Source organism: Mastomys coucha, unplaced genomic scaffold, assembly GCF_008632895.1.
Source record: "Mastomys coucha isolate ucsf_1 unplaced genomic scaffold, UCSF_Mcou_1 pScaffold21, whole genome shotgun sequence".
In the NCBI taxonomy this organism is placed as follows: domain Eukaryota; kingdom Metazoa; phylum Chordata; class Mammalia; order Rodentia; family Muridae; genus Mastomys; species Mastomys coucha.
Window position 1 is genome coordinate 158,879,496 of NW_022196904.1, and position 10,989 is coordinate 158,890,484.

Here is a 10,989-nt window from a genome sequence, read left to right on the forward strand (position 1 = left end):
GAGATAGGAGGGAGGAAGAGAGAAGGGGAGAGAGACTTGTTTTATGTAAACACATGAAGAGATGTAGGATACCTTGCTTCCACAGAGATGGAGGATGTGCATCTCAGTAGCACAAGCTTCTTAGAGGGGGTAAGCCTGAGGGTAGAGGGGCAAGCAGAGGAAGGAAGAGGGGAGTGGTCTGAAGAAAAGCCTTTAGCCGGGTTGAGGGGGTAGAGGGTGAGGGGCGATTTTCGAATCCCAATGGTGGAGACTTGGCAGCTCTTCCAAAGTCAAGGAGCTGAGATCTGGAGCTCCTGGTGCTACCAGCTTCCCACCACTCGGTGACATGTTAACTGTGAGGTTTCACATCCAGCCTCCTGCGCTTGGAAGTCTGTGTGGATTTTCCGAAGGCCTGGCAGCCATGTCTGCCCTTTGCCTTGTCTTCATTATGCTTTTGTCCTGCCACACGTATCACAATTGACTTTTGACTGGGATCATCAAAATTCGTTAGGCTACAACCCGGCATGACCGAAGGACTACTGCTTCTGGCTTGTTCCGCCACTGAACAGGACAGTGATGCGCAGATTGTGGGAAGCAATCACTCCGTAGTGAAGATGCAAAAGCTTCAGACTTCATAACTGAAAGAGTTAAGGGTGGCAATTCCTCTAGGTTCCGCCCAACAGCTACCTAGCAACAGCTTGCATAGCAGCCTGCCAGGTGCAGCTAACCTGGCATATGAGACTCTCTCAATCTCAATCTGTGTCCCTTCCTCCCTCCCTCCCTCCCTCTCTGCCTTTCTCTGTCTACCTTCTTTCCCTGCCTTTCCAGGGTCCCTGCTCTGCTTTTTGGCTTCTTTCCCCCAATAAACTCCCTTTTGTACTAGGCCTGTCCAAGGTGGTGATTTCTCAGGGGAACTCCAGGGCCAGACCCACTGAGGTGCTCTCTCCCACCACACTATATCTCCATGTTTTATAAAACACACCATTATGTATGTATGTATGTATGTATGTATGTATGTATGTATGTATATATGTATATATGTATGTATATGTACATATGCATACACACATGTCTATGTCTACATCTGTCTGTCTATGTCTATGTCTATGCCTATGTTTATCATTATATAAGAAAAAGACCTTGTACAGAAGAACCTGTATGAAGTACAGTTGTCCCTTCATCGTTCTCTTCCTTCCTCTCTTTCTTCTCCTTTCTTCCTTATTCTTTTTCATGAGAGTGTTAGTATGTTTGCCACTGCTAAAACAAAATGCCTGGAACACATAAAAAATAACTTATTTAATTTAACAGGCTTGGAGGCTAAAAATTCAGGACTGAAGGACCCTATTGTCTAGTTTTTGGTCAGCTCTGGTGGTAGATACTTCATGAAAAGGAACATTTGCCAAGATATCACAGGAAGACAGAGGGCGGTGGGTAGAAGCCGGTGTTGTTCTTTTATAATAATGCATTGTCATAGGAACAAACTGAGATTCCACAAGGACTACTCGATGCTTTCCAAGGGCATAGCCACCAATAATCTAATTACATTACACCATTGCTTCTCAACCTGTGGGTCTTGACGTCTTTGGTGTTGCCCAACCCTTTCACAGGGTAGCATATAAGTTATCCTACATATCAGATATTTACATTACGACTCATAACAGTAGCACAATTACAGTTGTGAAGTAGCAACAAAGATAATTTTCTGGTTGGGGGCCAGGGATCACCACAACATGAGGAACTGTATTAAAGGGGCTCACAATTAGGAAGGTCAAGAACCACTCACTGACTTATGCTAACCCTGCCTTGTAAGTGTCCCGCCATCTTTAACATCATCATGGTGAGGACCCACTTTCTAAACATGAGCCCTCAGAGGGCACCAAAACCAACCAGCAGCATCATTTGACTCCTCAAAGGAGTCCTAACCATTGGTCCAGGCCAGCTGCATCTTATAAGGCAGATCTCTCTTTACCTAACTCCAGGCCACAACACTCACATAGGCTACAAAGAGAATAGTGTTCCTTGGAATTGTGTCACACAGCAGTCCAGCTCAGCCAAGCTTTTCATGCCATACCTGACCTGGAAGTTCCTTTCATACTCCAAAATTCTAGAAGAATCACAGCAGAAGGCAGATCAAAGCATCACTGTAGCAGAAAGAAACTGAAACCGTTCAAACTGAAGTAATTCCCAAGGTAACTGGCAGCACTGGGCATTTTAGTGTTAGAATAAAGGACTTTCAAAGAGAGAGAACAGAAAGATTACCACTTTCAAAGCCGAACCTCAGTAATTCTGTCAAAGGCAGAGGCAGCTCTGTGATTGGTATAAAACACCCAATTCCAGAGCTTGAGAGGTCAACTTGGCCCAGAACAGTGCAGGATCTGAGCAGTGTGGAGCACAGGAGTCACCGCGATGCACATAGCAGAAAAACTCTGGAAGCAAAGGCAACAGTGGGAATGTGAAAGATTTGTGTGAATTCATCCTGGAGAAAGGACTGGCTCTGAGTGCCATCATTTTTATTGTGATGGTTTCAAATGTATTTTCTATAGTTTATACATTAAATAAAAGAATGATTTCGAAAGCTGCTTGCCATTAAAATACTTGTATTACATGTTCCAGTAACTTATGGCATGCCACATTGTTATCTTTGATCTTTAAGGGCTAAGTTAAATAAAAAGTCTGTAACTTACTGGATATGGTGACACATGCTTTTAATCCCAGCACTCAGGAGACAGAGGCTGGGGGATCTCTGAGTTTGAGGATGGCCTGGTGAACTATATAGCAAATCCCAGACCAGCAAAGGCTACATAGTGAGACCTACCCTGTCTCAAAAATGAAAAGTCTGTAACATAAAGACAAAAATTATTACAGGAGGTCTCCAGGTGATGAGCCCACTTGGGTTTCTGATCATTGGTCAGATAGGGCTGAACAAGTACCGACACCCCAAGCAGGTAGAGCAGCACTCTTGTTTTAAGTGGAACTTCAGACCTTTTTTTTTAAATATAAATTAATTTATTTTTTACACATCATATTACATTCCCCGCCCCACCATCCAGCCTCTGATTATTCTACATTCCACACCTCTTCCCCACCCCACCCCCACCCCACCTTCATCTGCACATGGATGTCCCCACCCCCCACCCCACCTGACCTCTAAACTCCCTGGGGCCTCCAGTCTTTTGAGGGTTAGGTGCGTCATCTCTGAATGAACATAGACTTGGAAGTCCTCTACTGTATGTGTGTTGGGGGCCTCATATCAGCTGGTGTATGCTGTCTGTTTGGTGGTCCAGTGTTTGAGAGATCTCAGGAGTCCAGATTAATTGAGACTGCTGGTCCTCCTACAGGATCACACTTCTCCTTAGCTTCTTTCAGCCTTCCCTAATTCAACAACAGCTTCTGTCCATTGGTTGAGTGCAAATACCTGCATCTGACTCTTTGAGCTGCTTGAGGGGAGAGGGACCTTACAGAGCCCACCTCCAGCAAGAAGACAGGACATCAAGTGAGGGATGGGGTTGCCATCCCACAGTCACATCTCTGACCCATAATTGTTCCTGCCTGAAAGAATTACAGGGATGGAAATGGAGAGGAGCCTGAGGAAAAGAAGGTCCAGCAACAGGCCCAAAGTGGGATCCAGCTCAAGGGGAGGTCCCAAGGCCTGACACTATTACTGAGGCTATGGAGAGCTCACAAAAAGGGACCTATCATGACTGCCCTCCAAAAGATCCAACAAGGAACTTAAGAGTTTTAAATGGAACTTAAGAGAATGTATGCAAATGAAATCATGAATCACCATGTCCGACACCTTGTCTGCTAACGGCTTATCAACCCAGCGCAAGCATTCTGTTAAAAGGCCTTCCAACTAACAGAAACATCAAGGGCAAGATGGTTTTTGACAGAAGCTCAGCTGGGCTGGGCTCCCTTCCAGTGTAAGGCAAAGCTATACTGCTGTGACACCTCAGGGCCTGGGAGCTGAGGAAAGAGCCTGGGGTGCTGGCAAAGGTAACAAGAAAGCCCAAACTTCCAGTGTCACTGTGCAGCTGTGGGCTGTGTAAATCAATAAAAGGGCCAGCGTGACCTCCCTGTGGCAGACCTCAGCAGCTCTGCTCGCTGTCTCTCTCTGAGCTAAAATCTCACAGCATTCCCAAACCCCAGGAAGCATCACTGTGACAGGGAGATGACAAACTGCTCCTGCTGTGCCTCCCAGTATGACAGTGACTGAGGCATAAGGCCACCTCCCCCATGCCACCCCCAACCCACCCCCTCATCCCTGCCAGCTTCCCAACTCCCGAACAACCTGCTGTGTCTGGTTCCCTTAAAAATCTCTCCTAGTGTCAAGTCCAATACGGGCTCTACAATGGACCCTCGGAATATGAGGGGCCATCTACGTGACATCTGTTATCTGCACAACCGAGGCTCTGTCCTGTGTTGTATATGTTAATAAGGAACCCGCAGTTTAGTGAGATGGAGAGTGTGGTGGTAAGTTACAGAGTCAATTAGCAACAGCCCCGGGATTTACACACACAGATAATGCAAAACAAACACCATGCTCTTAATCACCACATGATCTTTCTTCTAGGTTAGGGGTTGGTGAAAAATGGCCTTTGGACCACATCCAGCTCCTGTGCCTGGGTCTGCACAGCCTATGAGTGAAGAGCACGTTCTCCATTTTTGCCTGGTTAGAAAAATTGAAGCAAAAAATACTTTGTGACAGCTTAAAACCATATGAAACTCTGATGTCAAATGTCTCTAAGTAATGCTTCGTGGGAACACAGTGGATCCTTCTACTTAGTAATATCTACACTCTCCTCAGCCTGCTATGGCAGAGCTGGGTAGAAGAGAGAAGCAAGGACCACAGAGCCTAAGGTAGTCATCATACAAACCTTCTCCTAAGGTATGCCCAGCTACCTTAGAGACAGACACACTCAGGGGTAGATTTGTTTCTATGCCCAGCAGTGAGGTACTCAAAGAGAGACCATGGCCAGCTGACTTCAGGTTAGTCAGAAGCATGCCCAGTCCAAGTGCCAAGGCTGCAGGCTGGCTACACCTGGATGCAGTAAGGCAGGCATCCTGGGCATTCAATTTGGCTCAGCCCCTTTCTGGCAACAGGGCTAGAACTAAGCATAGCACTGAAGGTTAGTGAGGATGCTCTACAAGCCCCTGATTGATTAGGCCAACTTGCAAGCAGGACGGATCTTGCGGTTGACTAAGTTCTGCAGCTGGTATGGAAATCAACCTTGAGTCAGCAACCTCTCTCCCCAGTGAGCCCTCGGTAGAGCAGCTGACAAGTTGCACAATTGACAGATTTGAGGATCAGCACCTCTGGAGGGGCGCCATAGCCAGGAGGCAAGCAGCAGGAAGAAGGGAGACAATGCACAGCCCATGATCTACAGATGAGAAAGGACTGGCTAAGCCTTCTCCATGCCCAGCAAATGACAAACCAGACGTCCCTGAAGAAGAAACTACAGCCCTAGGACAGGGCTAAAAAGAGAAAAAGAGATACTCCCTCTCTTTTCCTCATTGTGTATGGGCTTCTTGACAAATTACCAAGGCAAAGGGATCCTGTCCAAGTAGAGAGTGGGAAAGAGTGGCCATCACATACCATCTCTCATGCGATGTCCCATGCCGAAGAGCAACAGTCATAGCCACTGTGAAGCATGGCAGCTACTCCCAAAATGTGCAGCAGTAGGAGGAGGCAGCATTAGCCAGAACAACTGCTGCATTGAGGCCAGAACCATGAATTCCCAGCCTTGTTTTAACACTACCCCTCCCTCTACAGCAAAATCATTCTTCATAATGCTATGACCCTTTGATATAGTTCCTCATATTGTGGTGACCCCCGAACCATAAAATTATATTCATTGCTATTCAACTGTAATTTTGCTACTGTTAGGAATCACAATGTAAATAAATATCTCTATTTTCTGATGATTTTAAGCCACCTCTGTGAAAGGGCCATCCCACCTCCAAAGGGTTCACAACCCACAGGTTGAGAACTATTGCTCTACCCATCTTATCTAAGGGCTTAATTTTTTTTTCCAGATTCTCTGTAAAATCTTCTGTAAATGATAGCAGTTACCTCTGCCATCAGCCAGGATTAGGTTTGTGTGAATATAACATAAAATAAACAGCAGTGGTTGAAATGGGTTAAGAATTAATTTTCTCTCATAAGTGCTAGGTGTAGTATTAAGTAGCTCGGGACTAGAACCACAGTTCCACAAAGACGCTGTGAGTCTTCCTCCTCTGATGTCCATAATGTGCTCTCCCTCCACAGTGTGAGGGAGAGTCAGTCACCGAGTACCTGCTGCAGCTCTCCTCTCCACACCTTGTCTATTTTCCAAGCAATGAGAGACTGGAAGGAAAGGGCAATGGATAAGTACTACTTCTTACCCACATTAACAAAACTCCCCAAAACCTTACCTAGTAACTGCAGTAACCTTGTGTGTGTGTGTGTGTGTGTGTGTGTGTGTGTGTGTGTTTGGTTAGATAGAAGATATGGATTTTAACAACCCTAGGACTTCTCCTAGTAGGGAATATGATAATAGAAAAGCAAGAGCAGACATGGCTACAAATGCCTACTCAAAGGTTGATTCTCCTTGACCAGGGTACACAAGAGGACATTATAAACCTGTAGATGATCACACAAAAGAAACCTCACCTACTGTGTCTTTTTTCTCCAATACCCTTTATAGCCAGTTCCCCATGTTTCTGCCCAACCCAGCCATCTTCTCCTGCAAGCCTCTTTGGAGCTCCAGCTTGGGTTTAGTGTCCCTTTGCTGGACTTCCAGAGTGCTCTGGGCATATTCTATCTCACGGTTCTTCTCTAATCTTGAACAACCTGTTCATAAAACAAATACCAGTGGCTATTGTGTATAGGTACACTGTATTATGTATGCACCTTACTCTTTCCCATCAGACACATGCTAGGCAATGCAATAGCTATCTACCACCTGAGACAACAGCTCCACCAGCCTGTGGCTGGTCTAATATCCATATACTGATGAGTGTAAAAATGAAATGATTCAGGTTCCAGAAACACTACAAATGTAAAATACTTTTATTTCCTATGCTGGTTTTATCTTTAAGTGATAACATTTTAGATTTTGCTGTTTTAAGGAAGTATAGTATTAAAATTAATTCTCCCATCATTTTTGACACTTAATATATATTTGTGAATATCAGTGGCTTGCACTTGTGGCTCACATTGAATTGTGGACCAGCACTGCTCTGCTGGTGGCTTCTCAAGGGTAAAGGTCAATTTTACTAGTATTTGTTTTTAGTGGCTGAACAGTATCTGCTAGGCAGTAGTTGGTTTGACAAAATTCTACATGAGATAAAAATCTTGATGACAATTGTGACAAAGGTGAGCAAGCGAAGTCAGTAAAGGATGTCAGCCCAGCAAAATCCAAATAGACCAATACAGACTCCTAGGTGGAGAAAGCCAGAGGAGAGCCAGGGTGTCAATCCTAGCTAGCTGTAACTGTCATCTTGACATAGAGCCCAGAGTTACTTAAGAAATGAGTCTCAACTGAAGGACTGTCTAGGTCTGACTGGCCTGTGGAAATGTCTGAAAGAGATATCGCCTTGATTGGTAATTGACCTAGAAAGGACCAGCCTGCTGTGGGTAGCATTAATTCCCTCAGAAGCAGGACGGACCAACCTACTGAGGGCAGCATTAATTCCCTGGGCAGATGGTCCTGGACCATGTAAGAAAGCTACCTATGTGTGTTTAGTTACTTTTCTATTTTATTTTACACCATGACCCTGGAACCTTGCAGAAGGATGAGTTTCTTTGGGGCTTATACTTCCAGAGGGATAGAAGTACATTGCCGTTGTGGTGAGGACATGACAACAGAAAGGCATGGTGACTGGAATGGGAGCTGAGATCTCGAATCTCAAACCATGAGCAGCAGACAGAGGAGAGGGCAAAGTGGGGATAGCAGGAGGATTTGGACCATCATAGCGTTTCTGGAGGAAGTGTGATCAGATATTCAAATTCATGAGACTTTTGTGTACCTCTCATTCAAACAACCTTAACTATGAGGCCAAGAATGAGCCAGCAAGGGCATTTCTGTCTGATTTCTCCTCAGGTTTCTGCTTGGGCTCCGCCCTCACTTTCTCAGTGACGGGTTGTAAGCTAGTAGTATAAGCCAAATGAATTTGTTCTTCTTCTAAGCTGCATGGTATTTTTCACAGCAACAGAATGAAGTGGCCAAGCCTCATTTTCTTCATCTGAAACCAGGAATGCCTTACTACTGACATAGTCAACTTTTGTGGAGAAATACGGGAAACTATGCTGGTAAGAAGATGCTTGGCAAAGACGATAACATATAATGAATGATCAATAAATGTTAGATCTTTCTTTTATTAGTTTTTATGGGTCTGCTGCAAAAGAGAAGCAACATTTTAAAAGCTATCAGAAGCCAACCAGCATTAAGTCATTTCCCTGCTGAATATTAAAACAGAATTTTTAATCTATGATGACAAAAATAATTTGAGCTGGCAGATGGCACCATGTCGTCACCTACTTTGTCGCTCAGAGTAGAATGGATTCTACATAAAAATACCACACAACTCTTGGCTGGTTAGGAAAAGTACCTACTCAGAGAGGCACTGCAAGGCTCTGATATTTTAAAGCTCCCTATACCCAGGTTCTAGGCACTAGCCCCTCAGTGATGACCTGGTGCTGGCAGTCAGGCCTGGTCTCATAGCATCTCTGTTTTGGTGGCTTAGACTATCTATTTTGTACCCTATCTACACACCTATCATTGGCCACAGTGGAATTTTGGTTCATGCTTTCCTCTCGGAGCTTTCCAAGGACCCAAGCTAGAAAGGGCTGGGACTGTGGCTGAGGACAAAAGGAATACTCCTGAAATAGTTTTGTCTTCTACAAAAAGAGACACTTTCCACTTGCAGTCATTGGCCAAAGAAAAACCTGCCTGTTTCACATCTATCTTCAAGGCAGCAGGAAGGAGTAATTCTCGCATACAACTAATAGGACTAGAATGGCCACCCATGAATGGTTCTGACTGCTCCTGCCACCAAAAGCATTCTCCTGATGTTAGAGATGACTCAAACCAGTGTCCCAAGATTACACTCTTGATAATGCTAACAAAATCCTTCTATGATCTCATACCAGTAGAGAAAAATGAAACTCAAATTTAAGTGATATTCTGGCTATTCCGGCTTTGGGGAAAACAAACAAACAAACATAGTAGATAGTGTTTTAAAACCTTTTTTTTTTTTTAATTTTTCAATGAAATACCACACCTACTCATGGCTGGATGGAGCCTCACAGCTCGCAGAGCAGAACCTGTGCTTTAGAGAGCACCTGGGCTGTGTGCAGCAGAGCAAGAAGCATGAGCCCATGCCCTCTGACACCAGCTCCACTCTCAGGGTCTGGTGTGAGTGCAACACCCAAAGCTTCAGGCTCAAGGACATCTATCTACAACATACAAGTGTTACTAATTGTGATAGCAAAAATGAAATGCTTTATAGCAGACTAAAATGAAAACTATTTAAATGTTCCACCGTGGAGGATGGGCTAGGCAAATGACAGACATGTTCTTAGGCATCTTCAAGGATGTTTACCCACTATAATGGGAAAAGAAGCTGAGGATTTGGTGTTGAATAAAAGTAGAAGCATGTAAATGATGATCAAAAGTATTCCAAATGCCTGCAAAATAAAACAAAAACCACAGTAAGTGCTGATCGTAGTTGTATCAAAATTATTTTTGTCTTAAAGGTCAGAATGCAAAGGGGACTTTAAAAGGGAATCTAAACAGACTACACTTCTCCTCAGTAGAGAGGCTCTGTGAAGTTTCTATGTGAGCAGAATTAATATTGGGAATCCCTCCATGAGAACTGCGACCTATCATATACCACTTCGGGTAGGAACTCAGAATGTCTACTGGACAAACACACAGGGAAATTAATAAAGAGAACAAAGTGAGAAATGAGCACTGAGCTGAGAACATGTAAAAGGGGGAGGACCATCATCCTTATTTTAATCCTTTAAGAATTTCATCCACGAGTACACTGTGTTTATACCAGTTTACCCACCCCCTCCCTCTTCCAGCCCCTCCTGTGTTACCCCATTCCCTCTTGAACTTATGAACTTATGACAGTGTGTGTGTGTGTGTGTGTGTGTGTGTGTACACAATATACTGAGTACGGTAAGTGTTGCCTATATGTGCATGTGTTTAGGGCTGACCATTAGGGTTAGAGACCTATCAGGGAGCCCAGGGGACCATCTTATACAAGAGCACTAACTTGGAGTTATTAGTCACTAGTGTGAGAAATGGCATGAGGCCTATAACAATAGTTTACCAGGGTCAGTACTCTGTGGACAGGAAAGTTCTAGCAGTTAAGAGCCACATGGAAAAAAAAAAGTCATGCCCTCCACTCTTGAGTTCCCTGTTCTATAAAGACCCAGACTGAAGAAGACAGGCCTCTCCTACATGTCTTCAAGCATAATTTGAAACAAAATCCCCCTGTGACTCCTTCTGATAAGTGTGTCCTTCTGTCCATCAGTTTGCAAGCTCTTGTGCTTGGTCAGATAAATGTTGAAGGAAGTGAGCAGGTTAGAGTTCGGCAGCTATGCTTTCGTTTCTCTTGTTCCTCTCTTTATGTTCAGAAGGTGAAACCTATAGAAAGCTCAAAATCTCTCTAAAATAATGATTCTTGGCCAGGGATAACTTCTCTCCTCATATTTGGTAATATCTGGTGACCCTGAGCTGTCACAACTAGGGGTAGGATGCTGCTACTATCTAGGAAGTTTAAAGATGAGGCTCAGCAGCCTGTTGGATATACAAGAGCCCCACAAGAAGAAATATCTACCCTGAAGTGCCAGGAATAGCTAGCCTGAGAAACCCTGGTGAGTAGTTGTGTGGAAATTGGAAGAAGGAAAACTACTGAGACCTTTAGTGTGAACAGAGTGCTTAAGCCCATCTGCGGCTATAGGGAAGGTCAGAAGTGAGAAGGTTTGCCATTTCTTTTTTTTTTTTTTTTTTTTTTTTT

At 44.3% G+C, this 10,989-nt stretch overlaps 1 pseudogene across 1 annotated transcript in view; it reads left to right on the forward strand.

Annotated features, from left to right (window-relative positions):
* Nucleotides 1-503: 503 nt before the first annotated feature.
* Nucleotides 504-10,989, forward strand: part of LOC116101440 — a 21,918-nt pseudogene continuing 11,432 nt past the window's right edge. The window contains exon 1 of the transcript XR_004122837.1: nt 504-584. The product of XR_004122837.1 is annotated as a GTP-binding protein SAR1a pseudogene (transcript). The remainder of the gene's footprint in view (nt 585-10,989) is intronic.